This window comes from Schistocerca serialis, chromosome 1 (genome assembly GCF_023864345.2).
Source record: "Schistocerca serialis cubense isolate TAMUIC-IGC-003099 chromosome 1, iqSchSeri2.2, whole genome shotgun sequence".
Lineage (NCBI taxonomy): Eukaryota > Metazoa > Arthropoda > Insecta > Orthoptera > Acrididae > Schistocerca > Schistocerca serialis.
This window is the reverse complement of record NC_064638.1, coordinates 893,912,064-893,938,499: the sequence shown is the minus strand read 5'-3', so window position 1 is coordinate 893,938,499 and position 26,436 is coordinate 893,912,064. Positions and strand designations below refer to the sequence as shown.

Below are 26,436 nucleotides of genomic sequence, written 5' to 3'. Positions count from 1 at the left end.
CCTGGTGAAAATTTGTCGCTGACAACAGAAACATCAGATTATACAATAGATTAAACTTCGACATCAAATGGATTACTTCTTGACTTCGAAACATACCAGGAATATGTGCATCTAAATATTTTCGCTGACATAAGCTAGCGACTCTGAACCGTAAAGCAATTTCTTGATAATGACAGGATGAGATTCCTTATTTTTTGTCGTTTCTTCCACGAAAAGCTTAATTCTCCCGTGTCCGTGGCTGTGTACATGTTATTCTCAAACATTCCTACAGAATCAACATTTGATATGTTACTTGCTGAAGTATTCGCCATCACTTCCTAGTTACTGGGTAAGATATTGCAGCCGGCCGGTGTGGCCGAGTGGTTCTAGGCCCTTCAGTCTGGAACCGCGCGACCGCTACTGTCGCAGATTCGCATCCTTCCTCGGGCATGGATGTGTGTGATGTCCTTAGGTTAGTTAGGTTTAAGTAGTTCTAAGCTCTAGGGGACTGATGACCTCATCAGTTAAGTCCCATAGTGCTCAGAGCCATTTGAACCATTTTTTTAAAGATATTGCAAGAAATTTCCCAAGGTCTTCGGTTCTTGTCTTCTTGTGTTACGTCGGCTATGTCGCGACGGTGGTATCGCACGGTATGATGCTAATTTGTCTGATGCACTTCAGTTAGTTGACAACCTGGTAAGTTTCGTCTGTTTCAGTCCTGCAGACGGATTCGTAGAGGACTATCCACTCCATAGATCTGACCTATCATGGTGGGTTTTGACAGAGCAGGAAAACTAATTGAACGATGTACGAGTTTCAGTAACACTTGGATTTGAATCATGCAGTTCTGCTCATTGAAATAAAATCACGCACTTTCTACGATTAAAACTAGCTGGCTAGCGGACATTCCTCTGCAACGATACACATCTGAATACTTTTAGAATTATCCAAAATAATTCAAGGTGATCGGAGCAATGAACTTCCATATCAACTATTATATTACGATCGTTGTAATCAACTCGCGAAGAGACTTTGATAACACATGCTTTAGCGCCAATCCATAAACAAAAATGACATGTAAATGTGAATTGCAATATTCTGAGAACATCATGCAGAAAATCCGTCTGTGTCATTGTATTTCTACGGCATTTTCCCATGTGCGTGCAATCTCAAGCGATCCATAGAGCTTGCCTATTATGTTTGGTATTTGAAATTCTGCGCTACCGCAAGGTTCTCTGTCTTAGTACAGATTAACAACGTGAGTTCCAACATTTCTTTTTCTACTGAATAGGGCGTGGAACTGTATTTTGAGCACTTCAATCATCTTCTCGTCCAGGTGGAAATTTGTGCGGCAGGATCATGGGGACCACATATCTTTCAACGCCAACCCCGTGAAGCAAAGACCTGTACATGGTCCTCACTGTTAACTTTATATTCCCAATTGTTTCGGTACGCATTTCACTCGAATGTGAGATGGTGTGTCCAAAGGATCCCTGAGGGAAAGTGTCCCATGTTTTCCAGTTCTTCTCTAGATGCTTTGTTTGCCAATCTGACTATAAACATCAATCAACACCAGACAAAAGAGAAAAGGGTCACTTGTCTAATATATTAGATGTAACGAGCGAATTTGGCCTAAATCCGTGTCATACGCCTGAAATGTACTAACTCAAAGGACATCAGGTTCGATGGCACTGGTACTTGACTAATCCTTGAAATAACTTTGACAGTAATGATGATTAATGTAATCAGGGGTGCTTCTACAATGTTAGGGATGGATGTTACCTTTCACCGCCGACAGTACTAGGGCTTCACATCAGTCAATTGATACAGGCCAAGTTCACATGCCGAGTCGTTCTACAATTCTGAATTTAGTTGATACCATTTAGTCTAATACACCTAAGTATCGGAAGAATTTCGTAACTGGAGCAGTATTTATGATGAAAGAAGTGGTGCATGACTACTATAAGGATCGTTCCACGCGCATGATACTGAAAAAGACTTTTATGGAAAATTATAGTTGCGCCCTCTAGCTTGCTTTCAAAGAGCACAATCGAAAGTGAAATCATGCTAGTTTTAGGCAACATACCAAAACATAAATCACAATTTAAAGTCAACTGAAAGAAAATTGGTGTAATAATAAAACTATTATGAAATTTACAGAACGATACTCTTTCATACTTCACTGTCTTTTATTACCACACATAATTTGGCAAATGCCTCTCCCGAGCACACTACCATCTTCAGAATGCCAAATGTTATTCAGACATTGTTATGAATAGTACACATTCCTCTGAAGTACGGTGTATTTACTGAATGCGCTAATTAGATTATCTGGCGAAATACCTTCACCTTTGATCAAACGATAAATAAATGGCAACTTGCCAGAAACATCATACTTCATTTAAGCGTGTTCAGCACGATATGAATTAGAGCGGGGCACGTGAAGATAGCAATGTGATGCCGAAATGCGCCATGCCAAACTATTTTTGGGAATAATAATGACTGAAGGACAAAATATGTACTGTTTTGTAAATTTCTTTGATAGTCACATACCACAATCCTTTTCATAGTATTATAAATAAATGATAAATTTGTTATCAGATGATCTCATTATGAAATGTAATACGTAAATTATAATGTATTATGTGTATTACTTAAGGATGAAGAAAGTAGAAGATAATCACAAGCTTAGAACAGAAAATGACAAATCTCTTCCCTGAAAATAGTAAAACAGAGGGAGGGAAAAACGGAAGACGGAGAAAGATGGCTTCAGGGAAAACTGCGAGTTCAGAAAGAGAACGAGTAAAAAGCAGACAGCTTGCAGTTCAGTATTGTACTTAGCAGAACTAGAGCTAATGAAAAAATAGAAGGGAAGCAGGGAAATCTTCGTGGGGAAGAACTAAAAAAGTAAACTACGAGGTACGAAAGAACCGAAGAAATAGTACTAATGGGTAAGCAAAATGAGTAAAGAAGGGAGGAAGGGAGAAGACGTTTAGTATTAGGTTTACAACTTTGCTTCCGCCCTTTTTTCCTGAAGTTCGAGGCCTTACTGTGAAAAACTTACAAAAAAAATTACAGTTAAAATTACAAACCATCGCTGGGCAGTACTTTTTACCGTCTTGTGGGCTGTATACGAATCCAACAGTAGAAGAACTCCGCGTCTTTTGAGAAGATCCATGAACCTATCAAATTTTTACACTTTTTGTCTGACCGGAAGTGCTGGTCAACCAGGCAGTGTGCCACTGATTGAAAAAGCTGGTAGTCAGAGGGAGCAATATCTGGAGAATACGACGGGTGGGGGTAAATATTGTGAACGTTTGTCTTTCAGTGCTCGGAGCAAACCAATCAACTGCTGTCGATAATGATCTACTGTGATTGCTTCTGTCGGTTCCAGTAGTTTCAAGAACGTTCTCTCGTCCACCGCCATACAGGTCTCCGACGTTAAAACCGCCGTTCTTGAAGCATTGAAACTATTTTCTGCACGTTATTTCCCTAATAGGTGCCTCCCATAGATCTTAACCAGCATTTATGAGCCTCATGTATTTTGATTAAAATTTAGTCATTGTCCTAGCTTAATTTCAACGTTTTCCTTGCAGACAAAGCCAACCCTACAAATGAGGAATGATATGAATACATGATTGCAATTGCTGTGTCTAACGTTGCTGCAAATTTTTCACTTGAAAATAATTACAAAGCACACCCAAAGGACGTGCACTTAGTGCATATCACCATCTATGGGACTATGAGAAAGGGCAGATCAGTGGCACAAGGGACGTGGGAATATCACATCGACAGATCGCATAGAGAATTGGCTTTAGCGCCATGACCACAGAATCGAGTGCACTCAGGACACGAGTGTGACAAGAAGATTAGGCAAAGGTCCTTCCAGAAGGACCACATTGCGAGAAGATTGTAGGACTGTTCGACTGGCTTCTTGAACAGAAAACAGAGGCAGTGGTTACAGTCAAAGCGTCACTACGAACCGTAGCGATAAGATTACTGGAAGCTGGATTGAGATCTTAGAGTTTCTATCTGACGTCTACCGCTGGCAGCATACAACAAATAATGTAGATCTACATGGACTGGAGCCAGAGTCAGCTGGGACATTGAGTAAGGCCCTGTGGATTTCAGCAATGAGTCTTTCTTCTGTCTGTGGCGGTTAGATCTACGTTACCGTATTCATATACGACCTGGAGTCGCAGGAAGTAACACTTCTCGAGAAGCACATCCTTTGAAGTCTTAGTATCATGACGTGATGAACCATTTGAAATGATAAGAGGACTGATTTGGTAAAAGCAGAATGGAGGTAGAATGATTTCCAGTATGTGGCAAGAACACTGACATCATATCCCTCATGACATATTCCAGCAGAACCCCACACTGCAGTTCACATCACAAACGCCTTTAGGAGTGTAGGAATCCTTGACTGGCTTTCGTGTCCCATGATCTGTCAGCCATCGAACATGTCTGGGATGCGATGGGAAGACGTATACTTTCACACCACTCTCCACCCGGCGAGTTTCGTGAACTGAGATTCCTCATGATGACATTCGGAAGCTCTTTGCTTTCAAACTAGAATGGATATAAAACTGTATTCGTGCTCAAAAGGGCCATTTGTGACAATACTATTGATGATAAGCATCAGTTTAACCGTGTTATACTTTTCATGTGATGACCTTCGATAAATGTCGGACTGGTGCTTCACTGTTAACAGTTTCTATTCCCATCAGTGCACTTCCTGAACTTACGCCATGTGTCGGAGGATTGAGAAAAAAAGTTTGAGGCAAGATATGAAGTGAAATACGAACTTAAATACTGTCGACTCTCATTAATATAACCACCTGCTAATATCCAGAGTAGCCACTAAATAACATGAAGCTCTTTGCTGTTTGAGAGGAAATGTTTATGTGCTGATACTGGATCTCACACTCTCCCTCGTCTCACTCATCGTCAGCAGCAACTGAAATACCTACTCCACCCAAGCACATCGCATTGTAGGTGATATATCCAGAAGGTAGTCATAAAGATGTGATTCGACAGCGTATGCGTCCTTAAAGTAGGTACAGTAAGGTAAAACACAACATAATAGAGTGCAGTAGGACTCACCGGCCATCGCTGCCCAGTCGGTGACAGAGGTTAGTATGCGAGGCTGTGATGGTGGTGCCTCCTGCAGCAAGGGCACGGCCTCTGGCTCCGGTTCCGGCTCTGGCTGCGGCTCTGGTTCCTCCGATGGCGCCTCCTCCTCCTCAGGTGGCTCCTCCTCCGCCGCCCCCACTACCTCCTCCTCAGATGAGGACTCTCGCTCTGCCCATTGGTCTTCGCTAGAAGCCTGCTCTCCCTGCTGCTCCTCACCCAGCACTTCCTCCTCGCGTGGCTCCTCTGTCACCTCCTGTTCCTCAGGCGGTGTCTCCGCCATATCTTCCTGCTCCTCGAGTGGGAGCTCCTCCGCTTCAGGTACACCTTCTACCACCTCCTCGGCTTCTGGCACCTCCTCCTCTCCTGCCACTTCCCGGGTTTGCTGCCCCTCCTGGTCTTCTGCAGCCTCCTGGTCTTCTGCAACCTCCTGGTCTTCTGCAACCTCCTGGTCTACTGTAGCTTCCTGGCCTTCTGCAACCTCCTGGCCTTCTGCAACCTCCTGGCCCTCTGCAACCTCCTGGTCTTCTGCAACCTCCTGGTCTTGTGCCACCTCCTGAGCTTCTGTCACCTCCTGACCTTCTGCCACCTCCTGAGCTTCTGTCACCTCCTGACCTTCTGCCACTTCCTGGTCTTCTGCCGCCACCTGATCTTCAGCTGGGACAGCTTCCCCCTCCTGGGCAGGCACCTCTTCTACTGCCAGATCTTCCGTATCTAGCTGCTGCTCTTCAGATTCCCCTTCCGACGCGGATTCGCTGGCCTCCTCGTCGGCTGCCTTACACGTCTTGTCGTCGTCCGAGCTGCAGCAGATACACTTCACCGATCCAATGTCCGGGCACGTACATCCTTTAGAGGGGGCCACCAACGTCACCCTTGCAACCAAACACGCGTCCCATTGCTCAGTTGGTGCATAGGCTCTAGCAAATGAGTTAGCGACAGCAGCACTTGATAGCGGGATCATTGGCTGCCATTCTTAACCTATGTTTGCATAATTATTCTTGTTCTTGGAGAGTTATAAAAGCTAGAACATTTTCAGGAATGTGGATCTCTAGACAGAATATGAGTTATTACGGTTGCGGTAGAAATATGAAACTTTATTTTATGTATGTTATCTAGAGGACCCTGTAATTGTGGAAATTAAAACCCCCCCAGAATGAATAGGCTGAACGAATGTAAATTCAGGTGAAGTGTGGAGCAGTGTACCAGTAATAATTCATTAAGACTGCCTGTAGATCTAGCTACACGTTCACTTGTGTAACTGAGCTCAATGCCACGAGAAACTAACTCGATGCTGAGGGATCTAACGAACTAGAAACTTGAAACCAAATGTTACTAGGCCTCATCGACGTCAGTTAATCATCATGTGGGTGAGTTCGAACTGGGTAGACTGGCTTTGGTAAACCTGGATGAGGCGTCTGTGCAGCACTGTTGGTACCGTGCTGAATGGCAAAATATACTATTTTAGGACGACTATGGTTTCAACTTGCTCTAAAATGATGACCATCAACGTGTTGGCCGATACTGTAATGACCGCAAGCTGAGAATATGCACTGTTCCATGGCTTAGCACTCATATGTCACGTGCGATGATCAGGTACTTCATTGCCATGTACCTAATCCGTGGGATGAAATTCACTTCAGTCACATATGTCCCTCTTGCTGCTGTAAATTTTCACAAGCACTGGTATATAAAGTTGGTAAAATAAACTACAACTCGCCACAGGTTAGTTGACTCAACGATCTGTATGTGCGTAATCAGTTTCTGTCTACTTCCTGGCAGATTAAAACTGTGTGCCCGACCGAGACTCGAACTCGGGACCTTTGCCTTTCACGGGCAAGTGCTCTACCAACTGAGCTACCGAAGCACGACTCACGCCCGGTACTCACAGCTTTACTTCTGCCAGTACCTCGTCTCCTACCTTCCCAACTTTACAGAAGCTCTCCTGCGAACCTTGCAGAACTAGCACTCCTGAAAGAAAGGATATTGCGGAGACATGGCTTAGCCACAGCCTGGGGGATGTTTCCAGAATGAGATTTTCACTCTGCAGCGGAGTGTGCGCTGATATGAAACTTCCTGGCAGATTAAAACTGTGTGCCCGACCGAGACTCGAACTCGGGACCTTTGCCTTTCACGGGCAAGTGCTCTACCAACTGAGCTACCGAAGCACGACTCACGCCCGGTACTCACAGCTTTACTTCTGCTAGTACCTCGTCTCCTACCTTCCCAACTTTACAGAAGCTCTCCTGCGAACCTTGCAGAACTAGCACTCCTGAAAGAAAGGATATTGCGGAGACATGGCTTAGCCACAGCCTGGGGGATGTTTCCAGAATGAGATTTTCACTCTGCAGCGGAGTGTGCGCTGATATGAAACTTCCTGGCAGATTAAAACTGTGTGCCCGACCGAGACTCGAACTCGGGACCTTTGCCTCGCGTTGAGGCGAGAATGGAGGGACGAATGGAGACGTGTCGTCTTCAGCGATGAGAGTCGCTTCTGCCTTGGTGCCAATGATGGTCGTATGCGTGTTTGGCGCCGTGCAGGTGAGCGCCACAATCAGGACTGCATACGACCGAGGCACACAGGGCCAACACCCGGCATCATGGCGTGGGGAGCGATTTCCTACACTGGCCGTACACCACTGGTGATCATCGAGGGGACACTGAATAGTGCACGGTACATCCAAACCGTCATCGAACCCATCGTTCTACCATTCCTAGACCGGCAAGGGAACTTGCTGTTCCAACAGGACAATGCACGTGCGCATGTATCCCGTGCCACCCAACGTGCTCTAGAAGGTGTAAGTCAACTACCCTGGCCAGCAAGATCTCCGGATCTGTCCCCCATTGAGCATGTTTGGGGCTGGATGAAGCGTCGTCTCACGCGGTCTGCACGTCCAGCACGAACGCTGGTCCAACTGAGGCGCCAGGTGGAAATGGCATGGCAAGCCGTTCCACAGGACTACATCCAGCATCTCTACGATCGTCTCCATGGGAGAATAGCAGCCTGCATTGCTGGGAAAGGTGGATATACACTGTACTAGTGCCGACATTGTGCATGCTCTGTTGCCTGTGTCTATGTGCCTGTGGTTCTGTCAGTGTGATCATGTGATGTATCTGACCCCAGGAATGTGTCAATAAAGTTTCCCCTTCCTGGGACAATGAATTCACGGTGTTCTTATTTCAATTTCCAGGAGTGTATGTATTTCTTAAAAGGAAATATATGGAAAAAATTATATATATATATATATATATATATTTCGTGTATTTCCTTTTAAGACCATGTCTGAACTTGAGTAGTCATGATTTTTTCTTGTTCCTTCGTTCTTCCGAAATTCTCTTCAAATGCTCACTGTGTTACCTATTGCTTTCTACCGACCTTCTTTTCCTGGTTATTTTCGACGTGTTTATGTTTATGTTTGTTAATGGTATTTCTGAGCTTTTCGTGAATGATTACGCTAACCTGTGTGATTCCCACTTCATTAATGTCTTCTTTTGTTTCAGTAATTCGTTTTGTCATGTTGTTGCTAGTGTTTGTTATCTCGAAGACTGGCCTCGTGAGCCTGTTCTTGTTGACCCTGCGGGTATGTCTATAAAATATCATTCTTCTTTTTCTACATGTGTCTGTTATTGTTTATGTCTGTTTGTAGACATTTTTCTAAGACTTCTTTGTCGACATTCCTTCACGAGAAACTGGTATGAATACTTTCCTGAGAAGTTCCCTCTCCTACTTTTGAAGCTCTCTTAATTTTGTGTGACCATGAGTCACGCTAGCTCCTGCAGCGTGGAGCGCTTTCGGTAGAGCTACTGTGTCGTAATGACTTGATTTTGCATTGACAGATATAGATTTTTTTATTGTAGTGACTTCATGTGAGCTTATATGCTTTTTGTAATTTTGAGGTTCTTTCATTATTGGCTGCTGTGTTCATTCCTGATGGTTGGATGATACACTCCTGGAAATTGAAATAAGAACACCGTGAATTCATTGTCCCAGGAAGGGGAAACTTTATTGACACATTCCTGGGGTCAGATACATCACATGATCACACTGACAGAACCACAGGCACATAGACACAGGCAACAGAGCATGCACAATGTCGGCACTAGTACAGTGTATATCCACCTTTCGCAGCAATGCAGGCTGCTATTCTCCCATGGAGACGATCGTAGAGATGCTGGATGTAGTCCTGTGGAACGGCTTGCCATGACATTTCCACCTGGCACCTCAGTTGGACCAGCATTCGTGCTGGACGTGCAGACCGCGTGAGACGACGCTTCATCCAGTCCCAAACATGCTCAATGGGGGACAGATCCGGAGATCTTGCTGGCCAGGGTAGTTGACTTACACCTTCTAGAGCACGTTGGGTGGCACGGGATACATGCGGACTTGCATTGTCCTGTTGGAACAGCAAGTTCCCTTGCCGGTCTAGGAATGGTAGAACGATGGGTTCGATGACGGTTTGGATGTACCGTGCACTATTCAGTGTCCCCTCGACGATCACCACTGGTGTACGGCCAGTGTAGGAGATCGCTCCCCACACCATGATGCCTGGTGTTGGCCCTGTGTGCCTCGGTCGTATGCAGTCCTGATTGTGGCGCTCACCTGCACGGCGCCAAACACGCATACGACCATCATTGGCACCAAGGCAGAAGCGACTCTCATCGCTGAAGACAACACGTCTCCATTCGTCCCTCCATTCACGCCTGTCGCGACACCACTGGAGGTTGGCTGCACGATGTTAGGGCGTGAGCGGAAGACGGCCGAACGGTGTGCGGGACCGTAGCCCAGCTTCATGGAGACGGTTGCGAATGGTCCTCGCCGATACCCCAGGAGCAACAGTGTCCCTAATTTGCTGGGAAGTGGCGGTGTGGTCCCCTACGGCACTGCGTAGGATCCTACGGTCTTGGCGTGCATCCGTGCGTCGCTGCGGTCCGGTCCCAGGTCGACGGGCACGTGCACCTTCCGCCGACCACTGGCGACAACATCGATGTACTGTGGAGACCTCACGCCCCACGTGTTGAGCAATTCGGCGGTACGTCCACCCGGCCTCCCGCATGCCCACTATATGCCCTCGCTCACAGTCCGTCAACTGCACATACGGTTCACGTCCACGCTGTCGCGGCATGCTACCAGTGTTAAAGACTGCGATGGAGCTCCGTATGCCACGGCAAACTGGCTGACACTGACGGCGGCGGTGCACAAATGCTGCGCAGCTAGCGCCATTCGACGGCCAACACCGCGGTTCCTGGTGTGTCCGCTGTGCCGTACGTGTGATCATTGCTTGTACAGCCCTCTCGCAGTGTCCGGAGCAAGTATGGTGGGTCTGACACACCGGTGTCAATGTGTTCTTTTTTCCATTTCCAGCAGTGTATCTCCGAAATATTTAAAGTGCGTAATTTGTGACACTTTCCTGCGTCGAGTTACAATGGGGAGATCATCTGCAGGTTTCCTTTCAATGTATTGAATTTTTCCACAGGAGATATGTCGGCCAGTTTCCTATGAAATTTGGCTTCTTATCTATTGTTTGTTAGAACTGGGATATCGTCTGCTGATGCCAGACAATTCATGTTGCTTCTGCGATCTTCTTAATTGCGAATTGATTTTCCTTATTTCCTTTTCCCACGTCCTGACATTTCTTGCAGAGCTATGTTGAACAGGAAGGAGGAGAGTCCATATCCTTGGGGAACACTATTGTTGATTTTAAGAAATGCCTCATAAGTTTCTCCCATCAATTTAACGTTGGAAGTTGTATATGTTAATGTCTGTTGGATAATTGCCCTTGTTTTCTTGTCGATTCGAAGTTCTCTAAAGTATGGAATAACGTTTGCCTATCCATCGAACTGTAAGCCTTTTCGAAGCAGACAAAAGTTTTCGTAGTATATCTACATCTTCTTAATTGCAGAATTGTCCTTAGGTTCAATATGCGTTCTACACAAGATAGGCCGTTGCGAAATCCTGTCTGATACTCTCCTGTCAATGGATCTGCTTCTTCTTCCAGACGACTTAACAAGGATTTTGACAGAACTTTGTACACAACAGGAAACAGTGATATTCCTCTGTAATTATTCAAATCGGTTTTATCTCCTTTTTTGTGAAGAGCAGGAACTGATGCACATTTCCACTTTGCAGGTGTATATACAGAACGTAATCAAATTCTCTTTACAGATTTTGAGGAGAGATTCCTTATATCAAAACAAGAAAAAATGTCTAGAGCTATGAGCACTTGTTCATCTTCATACCGCGAAACACATCGCTTATATTGAAATCTCTTTGCTTTCTATATTTTGGCAGGAGGTAGTATGGACAAAAAGAAAAAAGAATTGTCCGGCACACATGGGCTATAAAATGCATACCTTAAAAGCTATACGCATTCGTTCAGTAGAACAGATGTGTTTTACAGTAACGAAGATGTACAAGTACTCATAATCTTCAGATATGCAATTTGGAGACCAAGTTTACTGGATATTTTCTCTTGTGTTGGGCCATCTACCATCTCCAAAATATGGAAAGCAAAGAGCTTGCAGCAGATGAGATTCGCTTCACAGTACCCAAGATGAAGAAGTGCCCATAGCTCTTAAGGTACGCAATTTAGAACCCACGTTTACTAGACTTCTTTTCTTGTTTTGGTGTGAGAAATCTGTCCAAAAAGTGTGTAAAGAAAATGTAGTTACACGCTGTACAACACTTTTACACGCTGCTTTTATGTGTAAACGAAACAATCGAAACAATATATTTTGTTTACAGCCAGTCATGAATGGAATTATGTGTGTTCACCGTTTCAACGCCATTTGCAGGCAATTATATACTTCATTTAACGTGACTTCAGTAGTAGCCACAATACAAGATGGTGTATGAGTCGAAAGGCCTTTCTCACAAGACGCTACATTGTAAACAAAACATTATATATTGTTTTAGGGAATGATTGTTTTGACAGTACGCGACCTATCCAGAAATATCTGTGTTTTAATATGTGTGCTTTAGCACTTTTAATAATTGTTAACAACGTGAAAGGAACAATTATCTAATTTGCCATGAAAACGGGTCACACTGTCTAAAGATGCGCCTAGGCCCAATAGTAGTTACAAATTCTTTCCACGAAATTACGAGTACAATATTATTTTTAATCATTACAACATGGAACTAGGTTTATGTGTTGGCTTGAGACATAAGTTTTATTTAGCAATATCTTTCATCATTTGACTAATTTAGTGGCATATTAAATGGTATTACTAGCGCATGTTCACTGATAAATAGCCATTAAAGCCGGTAGTGCCTACTAAATACGTGGGTGTCTTCAAATAAATATTTGGTATCCTTGAACACAAAATTTAAAAATGCTAAAAATATTAAAACCTGAAGACACACCAATATTATGTTTACAAAAACTATGTCACACTTTGTGTATAGCATTCAAGAAATTAGCTGTAGTAATATTTTACGCGGAAAATTGAATACGAGAGCGAAATTTTGAAGACACCCGCCATTTTTCCTGTTGTCGAGTTTTGTGTAGGGAAGACAGAATTTTAACAATGTTGTTCAGACATTGTAAACACAAATCGCATATAGGGTGTCTACTGTCAGGCGGCACTTTCAGTCGTAGTTGCTGGCAGCAGAGGAAAGAATGTGCATCGGCAGCCGATGGCAATGACCAATGCAGAGGAGCACGGCGCTGTATATCGGTGTTATAGCTGCACACGTACGTGTAATGCGCTTCTGAAGTTTTGTATTAGCGAAACAGGAACCGAAACCGCTCATACAGTAATGATATTTATTACACTACTGGCCATTAAAATTGCTACACCAAGAAGAAATGCAGATGGTAAACGGCTATTCATTGGATAAATATATTATACTAGAACTGACATGTGATTAAATTTTTACGCAATTTGGGTGCATAGATCCTGAGAAATCAGTACCCAGAATAACCACCTCTGGCCGTAATAACGGCCTTGATACGCCTGGGCATTGAGTCAAACAGAGCTGGGATGGCGTGTACAGGTACAACTACCCATGTAGCTTCAACACGATACCTCAGTTCATCAAGAGTAGTGACTGGCGTATTGTGACGAGCCAGTTGCCCGGCCACCATTGACCAGACGTTTTCAATTGGTGAGATTTCTGGAGAACGCGCTTGCCAGGGCAGCAGTCGAACATTTTCTGTATCCAGAAAGGCCCGTACAGGACCTGCAACATGCGGTCGTGCATTATCCTGCTGAAATGTAGGTTTTCGAAGGGATCGAATGAAGGGTAGAGCCACGGGTCGCAACACATCTGAAATGTAACGTCCACTGTTCAAAGCGTCGTCAATGCGAACAGGAGGTGACCGAGGCGTGTAACCAATGGCACCCCATACCATCACGCCGGGTGATTCGCCAGTATGGCGATGACGAATACACGCTTCCAATGTGCGTTCACCGCGATGTCACCAAATACGGATGCGACCATCATGATGCTGTAAACAGAACCTGGATTCATCCGAAAAAATGACGTTTTGCACCCTGGTTCGTCGTTGAGTACTCCATCGCAGGCGTTCCTGTGTGTGATTCAGCGTCAAGGGTAACCGCAGCCATGGTCTCCGAGCTGACAGTCCATGCTGCTTCAAACGTCGTCAAACTGTTCGTGCAGATGGTGGTTGTCTTGCACACGTCCCCATCTGTTGACTCAGGGATCGAGACGTGGCTGCACAATCCGTTACAACCATGCGGATAAGATGCCTGTCATCTCGACTGCTAGTGGTACGAGGCCGTTGGGATCCAGCACGGCGTTCCGTATTATCCTCCTGAACCCACCTATTCCATATTCCGCTAACAGTCATTGGATCTCGACCAACGCGAGCAGCAATGTCGCGATACGATAAACAGCAATGGCGATAGGCTACAATCCGATCTTTATCATAGTCGGAAACGTGATGGTACGCATTTCTCCTCCTTACACGAGGCATCACAAAAACGTTTCACCAGGCAACGCCGGTCAACTGCTGTTTGTGTATGAGAAATTGGTTGGAAACTGTTGTCATGTCAGCACGTTGTAGGTGTCGCCATCGGCGCCAACGTTGTGTGAATGCTCTGAAAAGCTAATCATTTGCATATCACAGCATCCTCTTCCTGTCGGTTAAATTTCGCGTCTGTAGCACGTCATCTTCGTGGTGTAGCAATTTTAATGGCCAGTAGTGTACTTCAAATCACGTATTAACAAAACGGAACCCCAGTCTGCGAGACAAATGCACAAAGTAACATTTGACAGCGAGGAGAAACAACTCAGTAATTTCTACCGGTCTCGCCTGTCTACTCCCAACAAGGCACAACTAAAAGTGCAGACTGAAGAGGATGCACTACTACATTATAGAAGTTATGTTCAAATACTAAATAACAGCAAACTTTCTCGAGTTTCTTGCTTGTCAATTCGCAGTGTGCCTGCGACATTTCAGAAGGCATACTCTCTCATTCCATCTCAGGTCGAAAGATAGGACGAGAGAACATACCTTCCGATATGTGCCAAACTTCGAACTGACGTAGTAAAATAATCTTAATTTGCAAATAATACAAAATTAAAATTTTTAAAAAGTTATTCATAATCTGCGTCTGCGTTCTTCTGGTCGGAATTTCGCAGCAGTTCGAAAGGACTGTAGCGGTAAAAATTAGTGTCCCACCTACTTTGTCTGCAAACGCGGCTACTGCAAGAGCTGTAAAACGGAGTGATGAATAAATCTAACTGTAGTTGCTTTCGAAATATTAATATATAATATATATAATTTTTGTGTAGATTTTGCTAACTAATGCTAACTAATATTAAAGTGTTCTACACTAACTCTCCGAAACTTGGAATTTACTCTTGATCCACAAGATTTTATAATGGCTCTACACGCCTAAGGCCTAATGCAAGTCACCTGTGGAAATGAAATCCTTTCGGAAATGGAGTAATGTAAATGTAACGCTTAAAACAAAACGAAAAATAAATGAGCTGGGAGACGTGTTGTAGGCTCCTACAAAGTAAGTCCCTTTGAGGAATCCTAGCACCACTGCGATGCAGTTGCCGAATGATACTTCCATATTTCCGTATGAATTTTGTTGTGAATTGTGTCGGAGTTGTGGCAACAGTTTAGATGAACGAAGAGAACAGAAACAGTAGCTACAAGCGCAACATTCGTTTGCTGAATGCGTGAGGGAGGAAAACAATCAATGTCAACACCTCCTTCTACTGGAACTTAAAACAGAGCGAACAGTGGCCTGCTCGAAAAATTATTGCCGCTACGATGAAAATGTCCCTGTTTCGCTACTCTAACAAATGAGGCTAATTTGAGAAAAGAGATTCGCCACGTTGATGAAGACTGTAATCCATGATGGTCTACACAGTTTATCCCGAGTATTAACGCATGTGATGAAGTGAGAGCAGCAAGTTGCAGTGAAAACTTTTTATTCCGTGAAACATCATTACAACAGCCAAATAGAATGTAATATCTGAACTGTCGTCCGCGTTGTGATTTAGCGGATAATGTTTTTCCGCTTTCCCTGTGTGCGGTGCCTCTTGAAACACTAAACACTTCCGCTACATTTGTTACCGAAGCACCCACCATACGAGTGCCAAGAATTTGCCTACGTTCGTCTTCACTTAGCTCTGACATAATGCATTCATAACGACACAGAACACTATTCTGAGAACGATTGGGACGTGCTAGATGTTGGGGACATTGTAAAGTGCCGTTCGTGGTCAACCTGCAGGCTTGGCTAGCATCTAAATTTACGTTCAAGCATTCATTTCTCGAAGTGTTTGCATATTTTTTTCCGCCATTTTTTATCACTAGTTTGAGCGATAATCCGCTGGACACCTAAACAAAAGAAGTTTTGTAGTCTTCTTATATAAACCAATTTATTTGCCAAAATCGCTATGTTAACACAATTACTGAATTAGTAAATTCGTCAATATGTATTGCCATCTTCAGATCTATTAAAAGAAAAAGTGCCGAGCTTACAAGCTTACATTCATATAAAAAATGTAGTAGGATACACAACAGGTCAATGGCAATTACAATAGGTGATAGAATTTGCTTTAGGTGAAAGCTACACAGTCGAAGTTTATAGAATTATAAAACAGGATTTGACCTTATTGGTCGGTTCCGCTGCAAGCGAAGGATGACAATTAACAATTATGTAATAGCAAACTGTAAAACAAGCCCCTACATGCTGTAGGATAGCAATACAAAATATAACTGACGTACAAAACATTTTAATAACAACATGTACCAGTATAAAATTACATATAAGATATACCTTTCGTATATTTCTTTTTATTTTAAATTTTCATCTCTAAATCAATGTGCCACCGCTGTATGCGTGAAATTGTAATTGGATTATAGCCCTTAGACACCATTTCTAAGAATATATTGTAGGTCTATTTAAGAGAGAAATTAACGATACTGTAGTTACACTTATCGGCCGACTACGTTTTGTAACTGCAGTGATACCATATTTTCACATCCTCAATAAGTCAGCATGAACAGAAAAATACTTTTAAATATTTTTTTAATTTATTTAATATTCGTATTGTAACCGTGATGTAGTCGTGGGTTTATGAATAACGTATATATCAATACCCTGCATTATAGACTATTATGTTATTCTTATTGTCATAAGATCTACGATATATGCAAGGTAAGAATCTTTTATTAATACTTAGCCGTAACGTACACCACAAGATTATCTTCCTGTAACAAAATGGTTCAAATGGCTCTGAGCACTATGGGACTTAACATCTGAGGTCATCAGTCCCCTAGAACTTAGAACTACTGAAACCTAGCTAACCTAAGTACATCACACACATCCATGCCCGAGGCAGGATTCGAACCTGCGACCGTAGCGATCGCGTGGTCCCAGACTGTAGCGCCTAGAACCACTCGGTTACACCGGCCGGCCTCCTTTAACATGATGACGATTTGACATTGGTGTGGCAGTCCTTTGCTCGTGACCTAGGTCTTACACTAAATCACAAGAAAGCTCTAATGGTAAAGCTGAAGGTCTATCACAATATCTTGATGCTACGTAGTCTATTAATTCCTATGTTACACCGAAGTGTGACTCCGTTGCATTAGTTGTAAATGACGTCATACAGTGCAGACTGTCATCTGGTGGTACTTCTCAGCATTACTTTCCGATACACTCCAAATCCATCCGTCAGTTACTGAGTCGCAGCCAACATAACATTATACCAGAAAGAGGCTAGCTGTGGCATGTCTCCGTCCTGTTCGTGGCTTTCGTATTACTAGCAGTGACAGCACGTCTGGCATCCCACTGTAATGCCTCGACGTTCTTACAGTATGTTTTTATTTAAACTATACTTATTAGAGGTATTCATTATCATGTCTTGACTTTGGAATGTATGCGTATGAGAGCTATTACGAGGGCGTTCAATGAGTAATGCAATACATTTTTTGTCTCAGAGAATTTCGGTTGAAAAAGCGCAGAATTTGTTATGTGACATCGTGGAATATTCTCGCTTCAGTTCCTTTAGTTAAACCAAGTTTACACGACGACATTGGGTTGCGCCACTCTTTGCGTGGAATGAGTTGCACGCAAGTGGTTTCATATGCGACCGTAGACACGGCGACACCAGTATACACTTCAGTTTCGTTGTTTTGTGGGTCCCTGAGTCGTGTCTGAAATGAACGTTTCGGTAGCTGCACGTCGCACGAGTTGTGATGGAGTTGAAGCTTGTTGCGTGGAATCGCTGCATAAGAAAAAAAATAAGAAACGTGTTTCGATTCGTGACTGGATGAAGAAAACACGTCAGATCTGTTGCCCAGCATCCTTGCTGAAATAATTTATAACTGAAGATCCATGAAGTTGTTTTAATTATCTTAGAATGTCACCATATCTGTTCAGGTTTCTTCTAAATAGAGTTAATTATGCGATAAGGAATAAAGGTACTGTAATGCATGAAGCACTATCGTCAGAACTGAAATTACATATCATATTGCTTGCATTACAATCGAGAACACTCGGCATGCTACAAGATACAGTTTTAGTTGGTGATGACGCTATTTAATTAACACCATAATTATTACTGTTAATGTGAATAATTATTGAAAATTATCAACAATAATTATTCGAAGCAGGCAGCATTAAGAAGAGAATGGTTTGTAAACTACTCTCTTGAAGACAAATCTGTACAGTGGCAATATTTCAAAATTCAAACATATATAAACGGGGAGCACTGCAGCGACGTTTTAAATAGATGGATATTGAATAAAGAATGCAGCTTCTTGAATTTGTATAGCCTTCCCTCCTGTCAACAATATTCCTTTAACAAAGAGTTGGGCAACTCGAACGATGGGATTTTAGTCTTGTAGGCGAGAACATTGCACAGCTAGAATCACACTTGCTTGTATTTTTCTTAATTCAGTTGTATATGTGCTCCTAACTCAATACATTTTGCCCTGCAGCACAGATATTGTCAAACCATCTATGTTATGATCGCACATGACGGTATCAACGGCATTAATATGTTGCTTATTTTTGTAATCAGGTTCACTGAAATCCCACAAACACCTATGGAAAGTATAGGTATCCAAAAAGCGAACATTATTCTCCGTTCCCCACAACACATTTCAGTTTGTTTACCCTCTACGAACACACATAACCCCAAAACTCATGCAACTAGTGCCGCCAAAGTTGGAACACGCCGAAAGTGTTTAGTTTCATCAACGAGTTGCGCAAATTCGCGGCGCGCACGCTCAGTGGCCGGTAGCGCAGTTGCCTGCAACCTAGTGTCGTCGTGTAAATTAGGCTTTACATGCGGCTTCCAGACGATCAATGTAAACGTTTCCGAGAGAAAAGCGACCAATGTGACGATCTGGCATTACGTCATTACGAGAGCAAATGACGAAAACGGGATGTATTCTTAGGTTTTTACTACATATTAACACTTTTCGCATTTTATCATGTAATGTGGCTGCCAGACCGCGGTTCATGCAAAATCTTAAGGTCCTCGGTCAACTTCAAGGCACCAAAACCGGCCAATAATTGAATTTTCGATAGCTAAAACTTGACTTGTACAACTTCTTACTTGCCGATGGCATCAACTTAGAAGCTTCTATTTTGTTGCTTGTGGTGCCACCGCGTACCTCAGCACGCAACACAAGTTTCCAGACGATACGTAGCCTTCAAAATGGTGTCTGTAACGGAGGTGCGTTCTAAACAGAGAACTGTCATTGAGTTTCTTTTGGTGGAAAACCAGAGCATCGCAGATATTCATATGCGTTTGAAGAATGTCTACGAAGACCAGGTAGTGAACAAAAGCACGGTGGGCCGTTGGGCGTAGGGTCTGTCATCATCATAACAAGATCGTGCTAAACTGTCCGATCTTCCGCGTGCCAGCCTGCCGAACACAGCTGTGACTCCCGCAGTGTTGGAACTTGCGAACACTCTTATTCGAGGTGATCCACGGATCAAAGTAAACATCTCAGTGCATAACTGGATGTCTTTGTTGGTACTGCCAACACATTCGTCCATCAATTGGGGTACTCAAAGACGTGTGCACGTTGGTTTCCTCGCCCCCCTTATGGAAGACCTTATAAGGCATCTGTGCGGAACTGCTCGCCCATCACTGGGATGATCGCTGTCTTTTGTCAAACATCGTCACGGGCTATGAAATATACACTACTGGCCATTAAAATTGCTACACCAAGAAGAAATGTAGATGATAAACGGGTATTCAATGGACAAATATGTTATAATAGAACTGACATGTGATTACATTTTTACGCAGTTTGGGTGCATAGATCCTGAGAAATTAGTACCCAGAACAACCACCTCTGGCCGTAAAATAACGGCCTTGATATGCCTGGGCATTGAGTCAAACAGAGCTTGGATGGCGTGTACAGGTACAGCTGCCCATGTAGCTTCAACACTATACCACAGTTCATCACAAGTAGTGACTGGCGTATCGTGACGAGCCAGTTGCTCGGCCACCATTGACCAGACGTTTTCAATTCGTGACAGATCTGGAGAATGTGCTGGCCAGGGCAGCAGTCGAACATTTTCTGTAACCAGAAAAGCCTGTGCAGGACCTGCAACATGCGGTCGTGCATTATCCTGCTGAAATGTAGGGTTTCGCAGGGATCGAATGAAGGGTAGAGCCACTGGTCGTAACACGTCTGAAATGTAACGTCCACTGTTCAAAGTGCCGTCAATGCGAACAAGAGGTGACCGAGACGTGTAACCAATGGCACCCCATACCAACACGCCGTGTGATACGCCAGTATGGCGATGACGAATACACGCTTCCAATGTGCGTTCTCCTCGATGTCGCCAAACACGGATGCGACCATCATGATGCTGTAAACAGAACCTGGATTCATCCGAAAAAATGACGTTTTGCCATTCGTGCACTCAGGTTCGTCGTTGAGTACTCCATCGCAGGCGCTCCCGTCTGTGATGCAGCGTCAAGGGTAATCGCAGTCATGGTCTCCGAGCTGACAGTCCATGCTGCTGCAAACGTCGCCGAACTGTTCGTGCAGATGGTTGTTGTCTTGCAAACGTCCCCATCTGTTGACTCAGGGATCGAGACGTGGCTGCACGATCCGTTACAGCCATACGGATAAGATGCCTGTCATCTCGACTGTTAGTGATACGAGGCCGTTGGGATCCAGCACGGCATTCCGTATTACCCTCCTGAACCCACCGATTCCATATTCTGCTAACAGTCATTGGATCTCGACCAACGCGAGCAGCAATGTCGCGATACGATAAACCACATTCGCGATAGGCTACCATTCGACATTTATCAGAGTCGGAAACGTGGTGGTACGCATTTCTCCTCCTTACACGAGGCACCACAACAACGCTTCACGAAGCAATGCCGGTCAACTGCTGTTTGTGTATGAGAAATCGGTTGGAAACTTCCCTCATGTTATCACGTTGTAGGTGTCGCCACCGGCGCCAACGTTGTGTGAATGCTCTGAAAAGCTAATCATTTGCATATCACAGCACTTCTTCCTGTCGGTTAAATTTCGCGTCTGTAGCACGTCATCTTCGTGGTGTAGCAATTTTAATGGCCAGTAGTGTAGGTTCATTACTTCTAACCGGGAACAAAAAGGCAATCCGTGATGTGGCGCCCCACCACCTTTCCTCCGAAGGAAAAGTTCAAAGCCGCGACCTCAGCCGATAAAGTCATGGAGACTGTCTTCTGGGACTATAAAGGGGCTATTTAGTTCGCTGTCCTCCATCATCGGGCAACGATAAGCTGTGAAGTGTTATGCATTAACCTCAGGAAATTGAAGAAGCGACTTCAGCATGTTCGTCACCCCAGAAAGGCAAACGAACTTCTCCTTCTCCATGACAAGGCAAGGCCTCTCACAAGTCTGCGCATCTGAGAGGAGCTCACAAAACGTCATTGGATTGTTCTTCCTCAACCACCCTACAGTCCGATCTCAGACCTTCCAACTTCCATCTGTTTGGCCCAATGAAGGATGCATCATGCAGAAAGCAGTACGTGTATGATGGGGAAGTTATGGATGCAGCAATACATTGGCTCCGACATCGACCAGTAGAGTGGTACCATGTGGGCAGAAGTGCCCTCTCAGTAAGGTGGCCTAATGCTGTCACTTTGAACGGTGACTACGTTGAAAAATGTGATTTTGTAGACAAAAGAGTTGGGAGTAATATAGTGTATTAGTATCCTGAATAAAACCAATATGCTTTAAGAAAAAAATGTGTTGCATTACCTATTGAACATCCCTCGTATTTTACAGAGTAAAGTCCTAATGTGATAGAATGGCTTAAGCTTTGTATGACGTAACTAACACTGCCCGGTTTTCTGGGTACATAATGTTTGTCACTGAGCTGTCGTTTATGCCCTACCACATTTTTTTTATATGACTGTAACCTCGGCATACTTTCTTTTTATAGATCTGAAGACGGCAGCGCATTCTGCAGAAACTAGTAATCCACATAGCAATCTTAGCAAATAAATTGGTTTTCATGAGAAGACTCCTGCGCCGATTGACCAGGTAACCATAATCAAAAGGAGTTTTCACTTGTCCGTTGGACAGACAATAACGTTTCATCATTTCCTTTGCGACAACGGCGATCGGGGAGTCCGTGTATAATTCGAATAACAATGCGTTCTCCCTACCAGTTTCCTATACGTAAACAGTGGATGAATCGAAGTCTCGCCAACACCTATACGAATGTCTCCATGACTAACCTCCTTTAATCGAAATTCTACGACCTCAGGTATAGATAACGAAAGAATTCCGGTCAAGCCTCTGTCTTCGACTGACAGATGCGACGTCGATCTGCCAAAAACTGCAGCTTCTGGCAGTATTCCTGATTTTGACTGATCAGGTCAATCCCACTGTGCGATGTTTGTTCCCCAATGCTTATGCTGCGTTCCAAGACGCAAGGCTCATGTTCACACAGTACAATGCTTGACCTTCCAGGTATATTCCAGCAGTGTGTGCCCCCCCCCTCCCCCCACGGTCACGTGACCACCCGCTCGGCTTACCTGCACTCTTCGGCTGGAGCAGCTGCCTCCGTCCCCGCTGTCTTGGCCGGCTCATCACTGTCCGCACCTTCTCTCTCCTCACTTGGCTGAGCGCCCTTATCAGCGTCCGGCTCGACGTTTGGTACGCTCGGGGTCGACAGCACACCGACCGTCATTTGCTCCTCATCCTCTGACGAAGACGTGTCAGTGGTACTGCTCTCCGACGAACTGGCCTCGGGGCTCGGTGGCTGCTCCTTGCCCATGCCCGCCACCTGCAACTACACTGGTGTCCAAAATTAAAGCAGCAAACAAACTCCCTCACTATCTCTACTTATATCAGTCTTAGAATTCTTCTTACTGAAAACAGGTAACCTCCCTGAAAAAAACTCGGGGAGTCCCTAAAGAGAACGCACTATTTGCTTTGGAGTGCTGTAAATGGTGTGGAACTGGTGCCAGGCTTTCATACGACTTAGCACATCTAAATTGACCCACGGGAATGAAATCTTACGTATGTGTCAATCGGCTGTGTGAAATCAGTGCACTAAGATGGGTTTACATGGAGACGTGACAGAATGGCAAAAAGGGGTTAACATGTTCGGACGTATCAAAGACCATAAAGTGATTCAAGGTGCCCGATTTTTTGTTGTAGCAGCGTGGGCTCTCCAACGGGTCTAACAAGCAGATCACAGAGCAATCGGAATTTTCTAATTCTTTGTATTTATGGTACATTACGTTTAGAACTCGTTAAACAGCAATTTCCTGGAGCATTTCTTTGCAACTCTCAGAAATTCTAGAGCAAATAGGCTTTTGAAGTTCTTCCGAGCGTCTTTTATATCCTAAAGTACGGTTGATTTTTCGACAAGCAGGGTGGCTCTATGGTGCCGGCACAGTAGCTCAGCATGTTCGGTCAGAGGGCTGTGTACTCTCTGTAATAAAAAAATAAAAATAAAAAAAAACTGAGTCAAGGAATCAACGACCAACTTGAACGGATGTATTATGACGTCAGCCCAGACGAAACGCAACGGATTATATCGAACAAAATAAAAAAAAGGCACAACGCTCGTTTGTCAAGTAGGGGGCCTGGGTTCCATTCCTCGCTGATACAAATTTTTAGATAAAGGTGCATGTTCTACGGGCATTTCCATTAAGTTTAAAATGCGTAAAAATATTCTGAAGAATATCGGTAGAGCTCTGAGCTGCTAAATCACTGTGTCGTTTGTTCGAGTCTCGTTTCGGTCATTATGTTTTCGTTTTTTCCTGTTCAGTCCGAATACCTGCGTCTTCTAAATATAAAATTCATCAACTATGTAATAATCTACACATATCTGATTGTCAGCTTTAGAAAAAATGCTCGTCTTCTTATTTCTAATAACATATCGCACACAAAATGCAGTACTCATTCTCTACTACCGATCTCCGTTGAAGAAAAAATCGGCAAATTAAATTTTTTCATCTTTATGTATTTTATGTATATTATTAAAGAAATGGCCGGACAGATCAAAATGTTGACAAAACTGAGTACATAAATGATTCTCTGGATTTAGAATTGGAACGTGGAATGTAAGGTCAATCATGACGGGGCCAATGAAACAGCTTGGATAAGAACTGCGTAAATATCAATGCCTAGTGACAGCAGTGCAAGAAACGAGACTTCCTGAGGGTGTTATGAAGATTGGAGACACCCACACGCTCTTTAACAGCAATGAGCAAAGTCAGGCCTGGGCTTCGGGGGCTGGATTTTCCGTCCACAATAAAATGATATCGGCTGTCAACAAGTAGGCTCCAGTAAATGACCGCATCTGTTGGATGATTTTAAACGCTAAACCATATAAGATCTTCCTAGTGAACTGTCATGTTCCATCAGAGGATTCTGATGAGGAAACAAAGAACGATTTCCTCCTTAAAGTAGAGAATGTATTAGACAGACTACTAAGACATTCAATTCACTTGATAATGGGAGACTTCAACGCCCAAGTGGGAAGAGAAGTACAGTATTGTCAACGATTGGTCCTGACAGTATCCACGAAACAAGCAACGAGAACGGTATCAAACTAATAAACTGCGCCGAGACAAGGAGAATTACCATTAGAAGCATATACTTTCCCCGCAAAGTAGTACATAAAGTTACTTGGATATCCCCAGATGGAAGTACGATGAATCAGATCGACCATGTTCTTGTTGACCATGTGCGACCCTTCCGCGGGGCGGATATGAATTCCGATCATTTCTTGGTGGTAGTCAAACTACCTCTGAAACTGTCTACCAAGTGTCGAAGAAATCCTGAAAAGATGGCCCGCTTTGACAAGGATAAGTTGGAGGATGTAGAAGCGAGACAACGCTATCAGGATAACATCGCAGAAAACCTCACAATAAAGGAGAACCCTACCAACGTGGAAGACACAAGGTTGGTGTTGAGGAATGGAGTGCTACAGAGTGCAAGAGGAGAGCTTACTTGCCATCCAAAACGCAGAAGTAAACCTTGGTTCGATGAAGCATGTCGGGAATCTGTTGGGATAAGATCAACGAAGAGGGTACAGTGATTAGAAAATCTTTCAGAAGAAGCAAGGATAGTCTACTGTGAAGCGAGCCGTAACACGGACAAACTCATGAGATAGAAGAAACGGGAACACCATAAAAGATTGTTGAAAGCAGTAGAAGAAGCAAAGTCATCACGCTCGTTTTTCCAGGCCTCAAGATTTGCCAGAGGTGTCTACCGACAACTTACATTGGTTCTAACGAATAATACGGGTGAAGTGGTATCACCAGAAGAGTAGGCAAACATATTTTAAAAAAACATTTTGAGAACTTATTGAATCGGGACGTTCCACTGACGGTGACAACTCAGACGGGAGCCCGTTTTGATAGAGTAGAAGGCCTTGAACCAGCAGAGGAAGAAATTAGTGTTGCCCTAAAACTATTCAAGAACAACAAGGCCCCAGTATCACAGCTGAGATGCTTCGCTTGGGAGGACAACTACTGACGGATCATTGAAACGATTAATATCCATCATCTGGGCAGCAGAAATAATTCCTGAAGAATGGAAGTGAGCAATTATATGTCCCATCTTCAAGAAGCGTAATGCTACCCAAGTATCCAACTACCGAGGAATTTCACTTCTTGAAATTGGGTGCAAAGTCTTTACAGCTCTGCTGGTAAACCGAATGAAACCACTGGCTGAAGGAATTGTAGGCACATATCAATGTGCGATCGTCCCCGGACGGTCTACCATTGACCACATATTTACTTTAAGTCAGCTGATAGAAAAATTCTATGAGTTCAATTGGGAACTACATCTCATCTTCATCGATTTTCGGCAAGCTTATGACAGCATTGACCGCGTCACATTATGGGATACGTCAGAGGAACTTGGCATCCCATCGAAATACATCCGTCTAATTGAAGCTTGCTACGTCCAGTCAACTTCGAAAGTACGGTTTGGCAACCAACTACAACCACCTTTCCTTATCCAAAATGGATTGAGACAAGGAGATCCATTCTGGTATTTGCTGATGATGTTGTGATCATTGGCGACACTTTAGAGCAAATGTGTGCTGATACTTCCCGATTCCTCCAAAATGCAAAGGAAATTGGGCTAGAGGTGAACGAGGACAAAACTAAATATCTTGGAGTATCACGTCGTCGAGTTCTCCCTCCTTCCATTGTAGTAGACGGGCATACCTTCGAACGAGTTGAAGAGTTTAAGTACCTGGGCTCAATATTAACCAACAAAAGTGAAATGACGAAAGAAGTACATCAACGCATAACAAGTGACAATCGCGTGTTCTTTAGTCTGAACAATCTTTTTAAATCTCGTCTGACATCTCAGAAGAACAAAGTCCATTTGTACAAGA

General features: G+C 43.8%; 1 protein-coding gene and 2 non-coding genes across 4 annotated transcripts in view; 1 reads left to right on the top strand and 2 right to left on the bottom strand.

Moving 5' to 3' along the window:
* Positions 1 to 26,436, top strand: part of LOC126411514 (uncharacterized) — a 410,659-nt gene that overhangs the window by 140,221 nt on the left and 244,002 nt on the right. The gene's annotated exons all lie outside the window — the stretch shown is intronic.
* On the bottom strand, positions 6,903 to 6,977 carry Trnas-uga (transfer RNA serine (anticodon UGA)). Its single transcript has one exon. It is a non-coding gene; the product is annotated as a tRNA-Ser (tRNA).
* On the bottom strand, positions 7,204 to 7,278 carry Trnas-uga (transfer RNA serine (anticodon UGA)). The gene has a single exon. It is a non-coding gene; the product is annotated as a tRNA-Ser (tRNA).